This window comes from Neopsephotus bourkii, unplaced genomic scaffold (genome assembly GCF_033783945.1).
Source record: "Neopsephotus bourkii isolate Nb327-2 ecotype Australia unplaced genomic scaffold, CSIRO-AGI_Nbou_v1 NB_1183, whole genome shotgun sequence".
Classification (NCBI taxonomy): Eukaryota; Metazoa; Chordata; class Aves; order Psittaciformes; family Psittacidae; genus Neopsephotus; species Neopsephotus bourkii.
In genome coordinates this window covers 2,871,070-2,882,244 of record NW_026901668.1, presented here as the reverse complement: position 1 = coordinate 2,882,244, position 11,175 = coordinate 2,871,070, and the positions used below count along the sequence as shown (strand labels likewise).

The 11,175-nt window shown below is 40.2% G+C and overlaps 1 long non-coding RNA gene across 2 annotated transcripts; it reads left to right on the top strand.

The window, feature by feature from the left end:
- Positions 1-6,640: 6,640 nt before the first annotated feature.
- Positions 6,641-10,336, top strand: LOC133218028 (uncharacterized). 2 transcript variants are annotated; one of them, XR_009727035.1, is made up of 3 exons: positions 6,641-6,767; positions 7,304-7,366; positions 9,101-10,336. It is a non-coding gene; the product is annotated as an uncharacterized LOC133218028 (long non-coding RNA). The 2 variants fall into 2 exon arrangements; XR_009727034.1 differs by lacking the exon at positions 6,641-6,767 and adding an exon at positions 6,831-6,989.
- The last annotated feature ends 839 nt before the right edge of the window (positions 10,337-11,175 follow it).

Here is an 11,175-nt window from a genome sequence, read left to right as displayed (position 1 = left end):
TGCAGTTGGCTTCAGCCTTATGGGTGTCTGAATTCTGAGTCTTCATGTCATCTGTAAAACCAACTGCACACGAGTCATACTGAGAAAACCCATGATGGTGCTTACTGTTGGTTGATGCTTGGGCTGGGTTAATTAAGAAAAGTCCCTGGAAACACTCACTGGAAGAGACTTGCAAAGAGTCACAAATAACAGGAAGCCTCACAGCTTGAATATTGATCAGGAGTGTTTGGAAGTATAATTTCCTTAAACACCGAGGATGAAGAATGCCAGAGAAGGAAAGAGTTCTTTGTAAATTGGAAGTTGCTGTATGCATAAACAACAGAGCAGACAGGGCAACAGAAGCTCTGCTTTTGCTATCAGCTCGAGAAGCCAAAACTTTAAAGAATTACTAGTGCATCTCCAAGAATCAGCGCATCAGTTATGTTTCAATTAATCTAGTGAAAAATGATCTGATTAATCATAATTTCAGATCCAATGGCAAACTCTGTCCATTTCATATTTCTAATTGGATAGTTCAACCCTGTAGCAGCTGCATCATCTCAGCCTTAGTCTAATGACATAATAATTGTACACAGTACACTTATTGATGATATTTATTAAAATTCGTGTTAAAAAGGCCGGTTCTCTGTCTATCACAAAGGTTGTAACTAAGTTTATCAACATCATTTTTCAGCAGGTTAGACATCCCAATCATTTCCAAACACTTCAGCAAGAAACTTTTGTTATATAACATGTGCCAGTTTTCTGATGTACTGTAGAAGCAAAAAATATTTGCCATTTAAAAATACGCTCTTTTTCTTAAAACAAAGCCCATAATCTAATGAAACCTTTAGATGCCTTGGGGGTAGAAGCCTGCTTTCTTCAGAATGGAATTTTTTTCCTGAAGCAGCAGGAAAACTTCATTATTTTGCCATCACTATTAAATTGTTCAAACCCATCAGTTTTTAATTCAGTATCTATGTGATCTCAGGAGGAACACAGGAAATTGAAGGTTAATGCTAGATTTCGGTAAGTGTTGACCAGAACTGAAGTGCTTGCAGTTCAGATTTTCCCAAAGGTCCAGAAGACCCAGATCCAAGTTTGTTTGTCTGGTTTTGTTTGTTTTTTTGCTTGAGGGAAGCTCAGATATAGCAGGTTGGGGCTTTTTGCTTCACATCTATAGCTAACTGAATACACCAAAAAAAGTTAGAAGACACAGCAGTACAATCATCAAGCAGTTGCAGCTTTACTGTTTTGCTGCAATGTTGAACCCTGGGATTTTCTTTATATGCGTATCACAATCTGTGTCCCTAAGAGGCCTATAAGTCCTTCTTTCTCCTCCTTCACCAATTTGCCCTTCACGCAGATACTGGATTTTCAGTAAGCCTTTTAAAGTAGCGAAGTGCTGTCACATATAGCACTTTGGTGTGGGAGAGAAAGACTTAATGCCTCCTTTCCATGTATTAGAAGCACTGTGGTTCGACAGGTCAGCATTGACAAATGGAATTTTCATGAGACATGCTGGATATTCAGCAATAAATTATCCAGCAGATCTAGGGAGACTCAGGGGTAGTTTTGGCTATTACAGTAATAGTTTTGCAGTAGTATGAACAGGCTTCAATCTCCTGGCAGGAGACATAGTAGCTGGTCCCTGAAAGAGAGCATTCCTTTCCCAATGCATTACATGCTGAAAAATCCCACCATCTTCTTTTTCATTCTTGGTTTTAAGCACACAGAGAACTGGAAACCTGTGATGCTGAAATCCATTGTTAAGCCATTGGAAGGAGACTCTAGCCTCAGCAAACAATAGAGCTTTTTTACTTCCTTGATGTTTCTCATATTCTTACTTCCTGCGAGTAGAAGAAATGCTGCTATAACTTAAATAATTGAGCATTTTAGAGTCAATGCCAGTAGTCTAGTGTCTTTATTCATTTCTATCATTCTGCTGTTGTATTAGATTTTAAGTTTCTAAGCCAATGCAATTCTTGCATTAATAACAAATAAAATTGTTTTGTAACAACTTCCTTACCCTTTCATGAAGAAAATTAAAAAGGTATCACGGAGGTTGTAGACACAGGTTTGAATCACTAAAAATTATCTAGGAAATGGTAAATTTTATGAAGTGAGAAGAGCAGGAAATTAAAAACCAAAACCAAACCCCAGCCTCTCATTTTCTTAGCTACAGACATCCCTACCAGCTGATACTCTGCCTTAAGACCCAAGTTCATCTTGGACAGATGTTGTATCTTCCAGAGTCTTGCTAGAAGGGTTCCAGCCTTCAGGGTTCCAGCTGACATCCTCACATGTCAGCTATGTCTGAGAGTACCCAGCACCACTTCCCAGGAAAGACTTATCCATGCTAGATTTCTTTTGTAAGCACAATGAATGTCAATCACAGAAGGGTTGAGGTTGGGATGGGCATCAGGAGGTCATCTTGTCCAATGCTCCCTGCTCAAGCGCTGTCACCTGAAGCACATAAGCTGGAGTATGGCTTGGCTGCTTGTTAAGGTGAGATCTGAGAATAAAAACAAGAGGAATCTGGAAAGGGTAGTGTTTCTTCTGTGCCTGCTTCTTTCTGGCTCCTGCTTCAGGTCAAGGGAAATTCAAGAGCACTTGAAGGCTAAAAGTAGCTCAAGCGGTAATAGGGGAGCTTTTAGATTAGAGAAGACTGTGTGTTTGGAAATGAAAGTAGATGAGGGAACACTGGCTGATGTGTAAGAGATGAGGGAAAGCTTGTGTGGCATGAATAACTTGCTGGAAGCAGGTATGGGAGCCCTTGAACTGGTACAGAGTGAGCCCTGTGGCTCTTTGGAGTTTCGCTGTGTGTTGCTGTATTGTGCTACTCTTAAGGTATAGGGAAAAGCTGTTTCAGTAGATTTTTATTTAGCTGTTCTACATGAGCTTTCTCTCAGCCTACATTTTAATGCTTGACAGCTGAGCTTTTTTACAAGTTTTCAGAGCCATTAATCAGAGCAGTGTTTTGGGAAGCTTTTGCAAATGTATATTTGAGAATTTGTATGGCACTGGTTTAAATTAAAAGCTAAGGCTTAATTTTGAGGCTGCTTTTGGCCTCTTTCCTTGAAACATAGAGCTGTGTGTTATTGCTCTAAGAACCCATAATTAGTAGCAAATGTTTGCAAGATGTGAAAGGTTGTTGCTGGGGTGCTCCTTCAGGCTGGGATGTGTGAGGGATGGTTAAACCTAATTTAGCTTTATTTCAAGAACTGTTTTCTTAAGCTGCAAGTATAGATCATTTTTATGCAGTGGAATACATTCTGACTTTTTAAACGGGCAACAGGAATAAAGGCATTCCTTATGACTTCAGAATACTTATGACTTCGTGTGAGCAGAAATTAAGCTCCTATCCTCTGAAGTAATTTGCTAGTGAATCAGACATGTGATAGGAAACAGGACTTCAAACTTAGGCTGGTTTATTCATAGATGTGCTGATTCCTTTGCCCAGAACCACTGAAAATCCAAGATATATTGTCAATTCAAATAAGTACCAGAAACATATGTTTAATTGTTTTGAAGATCAATGGTAACTTTTATAAACGGAAAGTAAAAAAAGATTAAGAAGCATTAAAGTGCCTCCAAAAAAATCTCTCAGGGATAGCATTATATGCCTTTTGAACACAAACACCAAGTTCCATGTAATGACATGACAATTACTTTTTGTTATGTTTGATGCTAGGTTTTGAAAGATCCACGTAAAAGGTGCTGTTTTGTGCCAAAATGTCTCTGAGGCTATAGCACACTGATCACTAACACAGAATGGCTCTGCAGGTCAAGATGATTACCAGCAGAATAAGTTGATGATCTGCGGATGAGAAAGGCTGGCATTGCTCTCTTTTTGGTGATGATCCCAAACCTGCCACTGTGGGCACTGCTTGCTTCCTCCAAAGGATGCAGGATGTTACAGTCAGGCTCTGGGATACAGGTGTTGCCTCCAGGTCTGTTGCAGATGTCCTGTGTGTTTTTTGTTAAATTAGTTAATCTCTTTGCATTTCATTTCCCAGCCTTCTTCCTGAACCTCTGACACACCCCCCCTCCCTATGCCCTGCTTCTTGCATGGTGCCCTTGCTCCTGCTGCAGCACTTGTGCTGCATGTGTCAGGGCCTGGATGGCCCTAGCAAGTGTATCCCCTGTTCTGAGCTCGCTTGATAGGACCCCTACCCATTTCCATGCACACTGGCAGGGATGACCCATGATGGATCTTTGGAGCTACCAAAAATGGGAGCAGGGAGGGCAGGAACCACTGCAGGACTGGAAGCAGAGCCTCACAGTGCACAGAGAGCCTGGAGGCAGGGAGTGCCACTGAAACCTGGCCCGGAGGCTGGCTGTGGGGATATAGGCATCATCTTTTGTGTGAATGTCTTGCTGAATTAACGTCTGCTGACTAAAAGCACAGGCTGGGGGATCAGCGGGAGGGGGGAGGATTTGTGTATTCAGGGTGAGTCAGGCACTGACGCAGCCCAGGAGGGCAGGCTGCCACAAATTGCAGTCTTTTTCTTAAATAAGGGTGCATGTGGGCTGGCGTGTGACTGAGCACTGGGTTTGGCCTCTGACAGGTTTCTGTGATGTGGCTCAAATAGGACTAGAGTGGAGAGAGGTACAGGTGCGTTTTAAAATCTTCATGGGTCTTTTACATTAGAAAGATGTGGGAAAACATGGAAAATAACGATGTTCCAGAGGTTAGGAACCTGTGTAAGATTCAGCACACAAATTAGGTACTTACTTAAATATTCCTGTCTGCCATGTCACCTCCGTTTTGGTGGGATCGTATTTCTAGGCATGCAACAGTGACATTACAGCCGACCAGCTTCCCTGGTATTCCCTCTGTATGTAAGCTCCTTAGTGCTTGGGTGTGCATGCACAGCACTTGCTGTGCTGGACTGTATCCAGCTCCTAGTGTGCCCTTGTAGGATGGCAGGCTCTGTATTATGAAACAGCAGAGACACTTTTGTGCTGATTTAGATTTGTACTTTAATCCTGGGCAACCAGCTGCATGTGGAAGGGTCTGTATTCAATGGGTGGGAGGCCATAATGCTTTTAAGGAGACTTAACTGCTCTGGTTAATTGGTCATAGTTGCTCTCCAGCTACCTGGATTGTTGAACTGGGAAAAAAACTCACCTGCTGGCATACAGTCCCTTCTCAAGCCCTGCTTTCTTCTGTTCCATTTCATCATGCATAATCATTTAAATGGATAGTGACAATAGGAGGATATAACTTACAAAGACTCTTAAGAATGCTCTCAGTGTCGGAGGTTAAGACCTTTCTCCTGACTGCTCATTTCCTCCTCATCTTTGCTGACTCATTTCTAAATAAAAATAATACTAATAAAAATAATACTACTAAAAAAAGTCCTCTCACTTTCAGAAGGGGAGAAGAATATTGTCAGATCTCTAAAGTAACTTTCTTTTGCTGTTGAAAGTAAGATGGGGATCTGGTTCCATATAAGTCACTTTATGATGTAATTCACTGTGAAATGTGTATTCTTTCTTTTATCTAAGATCACTAAAAGGCTAATCTAACATTGCCCTATATTTCCCTTGTACTTTTAATTATGAATGTTGGCTCCCCATCTTCTGAGAATGCAGATCCAAATGTGACTTCCATAGACTTGTAAGGGAGAGGAGAAACAAATGGGCCCATCTAGGAGGAGATAAGACTCAACACTAGCCTCTGGTTTGCACTGGCATGTCATAATTAGCATTCAAATTAGAAGATTTGAGATGCTGCTTCTGATATTGGTCCCAAATGGAAGAAAGATGACCACTTAATTTTACTTACCACCCAGTAGGAAATAGGCATTAGGTGATATAAACTAGCTCGTTCATCTGTGAGGGTCTCACAGTTTGCAGTAGCAGACAATCTGAACAGTTTCATGCCATGTCTGTAGTGTCAGGAGAAGTATCTTTCTGTGCTGGTCTTTTCATGACTCTTGTCAAGCACACAGTGGGCATGTGGATATTTGTGTTTGGCCATCGCACTGGAAATGCCACATTATCTTCTAATGGCCTGGCGTAATGCCACTCTGTGCTACTTTTTTCTTTCCCAGAGCCTGTCTACGTTTAGAAGCAGATTTATCTTTATACTAAGCTCATGAGACAAGGCAGTACTATTATACCTGTTTTGTTAGTGAAGCGCAGAATAATAAGGTAGCAGGATTTCCCCAGGGTGCATAAAATTGTGATACAGCCCATTTGCAAGTAAACATGAGAGACTTATCACTGATTACCTTGTTTTTTTTTCCTGGAAAAATACTTATGTTAGACCTAAAATTTGTTCCAGAGTTTTTGAGTTGGTTTTTTTGTTCTTTTTCTTGGTTTGATGGTTTTGATTTTCTTTTTTTTTTTTTGTTTTGGAGTGGGTTTTTGTTTTCTTTCTCTCCCATGCCTTCCCCTCTCTTAACTCCACCACCTTTTCCTTAATGAAGGATCAAGGATAACCACTTGCACTTAGAAGCCCTTCTTACACAGGTGTTTACTAACAAAATACTGATTTTTTTTCAAGTGAAGTCACCTGAATGACATGTTGCTGCTAGTCAGAGAATCAGAGGTATTAATTACAATCAGACATGGTGAAGTGCTTATTGCTGAGCCATGAAGTCTATAAAGAGACTCAAATTACTTTCTCTTATTGCTAAGGACAGGCAATGCTTTATTTTTATTGCCTTGCTGAGCTCTCAACCTAATGTCAGTCATCAGCAAGGCTATATAAACTCTTGAGCTAGTAATTAAAGGGACTACTTTAAGACATCAGACTTATGCATGAAGAGTCTGGAGTTAGTTTTATTTAAGCTGTCAAAGTAGTTTGCATGTTCAGTAAGGTTTCATGAAGTTTTTGTTCAGCAGTCTGCATAGTATTTCTGTATGTGAATATCTGACGTAGTTATGCTGCTGAAAAGCTGCAGCCAGGACAATGCTTGGTAGTCTTTGGAAGTTAGTCTTTTCTAAATTTGTTTCCCTTTGGTTGGGGAAAGAGCTTGGCTTTTAGCTGAATGTAGGTGAGCAAGGGTGTTTTTTGGAATATGTTACCTTCTGTATGTGACTTGGCTTCTTTATTTATTTTGAACTTGTGAAAAGATGTTTTAATGGTAGTGGTGGAAATAAAAAGGCAATGTAAGAGCCTATCACTTGAAGAATCAAGTGCTACACTGCTGTACCCTAAAGATGATGAAGGTAGTTTTGCTTCATTAAAGACAACTTCTCTAAATGTACACATGATGAAAAGATGTTGCAGGGCTTCTGCACTGACTGACTGGCCCTGGGCCCCTGCAGTGGCACAAGGCTTCAATGTGTAACTTCGCTTCTTTTTCAGAGGAAGCCTACTGGAAAAGAAATGCATAGGACTGCATCTCAGGATGGGGGACATATGCACAAGGTGTTTGTTGCTTGCATACCTGTTACTGTGTGTACACCTTGATGATATGTTCTGCTGTATACAGGAAAACACTGCTAGATTTTACTTTTTATAAGTAGTTAAGTTAATAACTCTGCGAGGAGCTGTTGCATTTCTAGTCTCACCAGTCTCTTACAGGCCATGGAATATATAAAATATTCTAAGAACTAACTGTCCATAAAGTCAGTGCTTTATACGCAATCTGTGCCGCTATTTTGATAGTTGTTGGCTGTCTTTTTTGTTAGACTGGCTAGAGTATAGAACATTTTATCTTTAGTAACCAAAGTTTATAGAATGGGTGCTACTACCTACACATTTTTGGAGTGTCTGTTTGTAAAGTTCCCTTCTGGTGCAGTAGAGAAAGTTTCTTCACCAGTAGTTCCAAATAGGCTGGATTTGCAGTGTACGCATACTGTGAAAAGACTTTTCTAAAGGTGAGTGCAATTCAATTTGCCAGCTTCCCTGCTTAATCTGGCACTTTATTGCTCTTCAGAATGAGGAAATAGCCACAGAAATAACTGCTGCAAGTAGCATTGCATTGTCTAATGGTTTCATGGCCTGTTGTCAATGACTTTGAGAGAACTATTGAAGGATCTCCATACCTTACTGGCTACTGCATGCTGCCTGACTTGCCCCAGCTAGCTGGTAGGGTTTAGGGTGCTACTTCTTTCAGATAAGGAGGAAAATTACTTGAAAGATGATATCCCTAAAAACATTTTAGAATGGCATTAGGAATCTATTGGTGAGGACTGTAAGCTCAGACATGGTTTCTGTTTGCTATCTCATGACAGAACACATTCTGTCCTGGTTCTGGCTGTGATAGTTAATTTTCTTTCTAGTAGCTGAGCAGTGCTATGTTTTGGTTTTAGCCGGAGAACAATACTAATAACACACCGATGTTTTTGTTGTTGCTAAGTAGCACTTACCCTGATCAAGAGCTTTTCAGTCTCATGCTTTGCCAGTGAGGAGGGGCACAAGAAGCTGGGAGGGAGCAGACACAGGACACCTGACCCAAAATAACCAAAGGGGTATTTCATACCACAGCACATCATGCCCACTATATAAACCGGGGGGAGTAACCAAGAAGGCACAGACTGCTGTTTGGGTTGGGCTGGGTATCGGTCAGCAGGTGGTGAGCAGTTGCATTGTGCATCACTTGTATCTATTAGTGTTCTTTCCTCTTTTGAGTTTTATAATCTCTCCCCTTGTTATTTCCTTTAGAATTATGATTAGTAATATTAGTATTGTGCTTTATTTTAGTTTTTAAATTGTTCTTATCTCAACTTGTGGGTTTTACATTCCTTTGATTCTCCTCCCCATCCTGACTTGGGAGGGAGGTAGGGGGTGAATGAGCTGCTGTGTAGTACTTAGTTACTGGTTGTTTTAAACCATGACACTCACCTGCTGCTAAGAACATGTTGGTACTGACAAATAAGATATTAAGAAGATTTTTGGGCAACCTCTAGGCACCACTTAGTAGGAGGTCTGCTGAGACCCTTCTCAGATTTGTGAGTGTCAGTAGTGAGATGGGGAGGAGAGGCAGCAGCCTGTCTTGGGTAAGAAAACTCTCTTGGCAGACATGATTAAGACTTCATGGTAAGAAGTGTAGCTGGAGGAGAACGGCTAAAGCCTGATATGGCTTAGATCAGGTAGCTTATTTGGAAGCCAGGTGAAGATATTCGGCTGACATACAGATATAAGTTCTAATGTTTGTAGACGCTTTCCTGAAGAGATGTTAAGATCCAAGAAGAAAGATGGAAAGTCGAAAGAATGGCAGTGTACAATGCAAGCATGTAGATTTATACCTGCTATTGCCCAGCTGTGACTTGGTTAGCACTAAAATGTGTCTACAATGTAGATATAAGCTGAACATAATTCCCATGTTAGTAGATTGTCCACTCTTTTCTGAGCATATTTGTTTCCTATTGTTTCCATGGAGATCAAGTACAGTTTAGCTTGCATTAAGCAAGCAGGAGAATCTGCCAGCTCTTCAGCAAAGGCCTGATAAGGTAATTTCTTCCATCTCATGTTGACAGCAATGGTGCAAGTCAAATACTGTAAATGGAAAAGCTTTCTCTTAAACTATGTTTTCTGGTAGTGACTATGATACTATATTAACTTGTATATTGACTAACCTGGCTTTTAGTGTTTGTAGTCCAATATCTGAGGACAGAGCTGCTGTCTCTCTGGGGGTGGGGGGGGAACTATTCTCTCTGTTTGGCAAGGTGAGATGCTGTTTAAAATCTATAGGCTAAGTGCAATGAAGCTCCTTGTTTGAGGAATGTAATTGGTGCTCTTAGTCACTGTGCTGGGACTTCACTGTTGGCTGCTTTTTCCATGTCATAAAATGATAGATTCTGGAGAAGATAAGGTTAGAAGAGAAAATGCTGTACAGATTAGTGTGAAGATCACCAAACAGATCACTGACCGCATGAGTGTCATTATAGAGACAGGAATAAGACAGGTAGCAATGGATGGAAACGAAGAAGTCCTAGATAAACATGAAAAGCTGGTAGAGTACTCTTTTCTAGATAAAAAAAGATGATGATTTAGGCAAGTATATAATACGCTAGCTTTTGGCTTACTTGTCTACCTCATAGGTAGTGCTGACACTCGTTCAAACTCTTTGTTCTTTTGGCATCCATCAACCTACATGCATCCATAAAGTGGGCTGGTTCTGCAATGTTTTCAGTTTGACAGAGGGATGTCTTAATGGAGGGAAATATAGTATTGATCTCATTCATTGTCATAATGATAGGCAGATAGTAAGAGGGGTGACTGTGTGTGATTTCAAGTAGTCACATCAGTAGAAATGAGTCTGTAAGAGGGAAACCAGCTTGGCTGTGAAAAGTAATTGCTATCATAAGACTAAAGAGAAGTGACCCTGGATATATGTTTCAAATTTGTCTTTAGTAAAGTATTTGTATAATGATAGACAGATAATATTGTACAAATCACTATTTTCTTCATGTTTGACCTCTCTCTGAGCTAAAGAATGACAACTTTTTTGTTCTGTTCACTTGGTTAAGCTTCTGCAGTCTGAGATGAATGGTAACTAGTTGTGTCTCTGCTGGCACCACACCATCAATTTTGTCACGGGCTAGCTCGGAAGAACACTTCTTAAAAATTGTATGACTATGCCTGTGACATACCTAACATCAGAGGAATATAGTGTTATTGCAGATACAGACACTGGAGATTCCTTGCTTCTGAATCTCCATTATAAATTTGATTCTATGATGTCCCTTTTTTTAATACATCCAACCGCACAAGGGTACAGGTTAACTACCTATAAAGAAGATTGACAACTAACACAGCTGCTGCTGTTAATTCAACAACCTTAATGATAGGTATCAAGATATATATAGATATCTACATCATATATAGAGAGAGATATCTCTATATATGTATTCATCTATATATACAATATGTATAAGATACATATAGCTGAAGATCAGATACCCTTGTCTCTGCTCTAAAGAGAGCCTTCAATAAGAAGGGGATTTGTACACATAAAGGATGCTCCCCTAGAGAAAAATACATGCTTCTGAAAGAACTGCTTGAAGTTTACAAGGAGCTACTTCAGTACAAAGGAAGCACTTCTAGTCTTATAACTTTGCTTGTCATACCACATCCTTCTCTGATATTGCATGAAATTCATGAAGCACTCAAGACTGTACTAAAGAAGCCTATGTATTGAAATAAACCTTCCCAGAACCATCTGTGTTGGACCTCATACAAATCCACATTTGTATTATCCTGAGCACAGACAAAGCTCTTCACCCTCCATA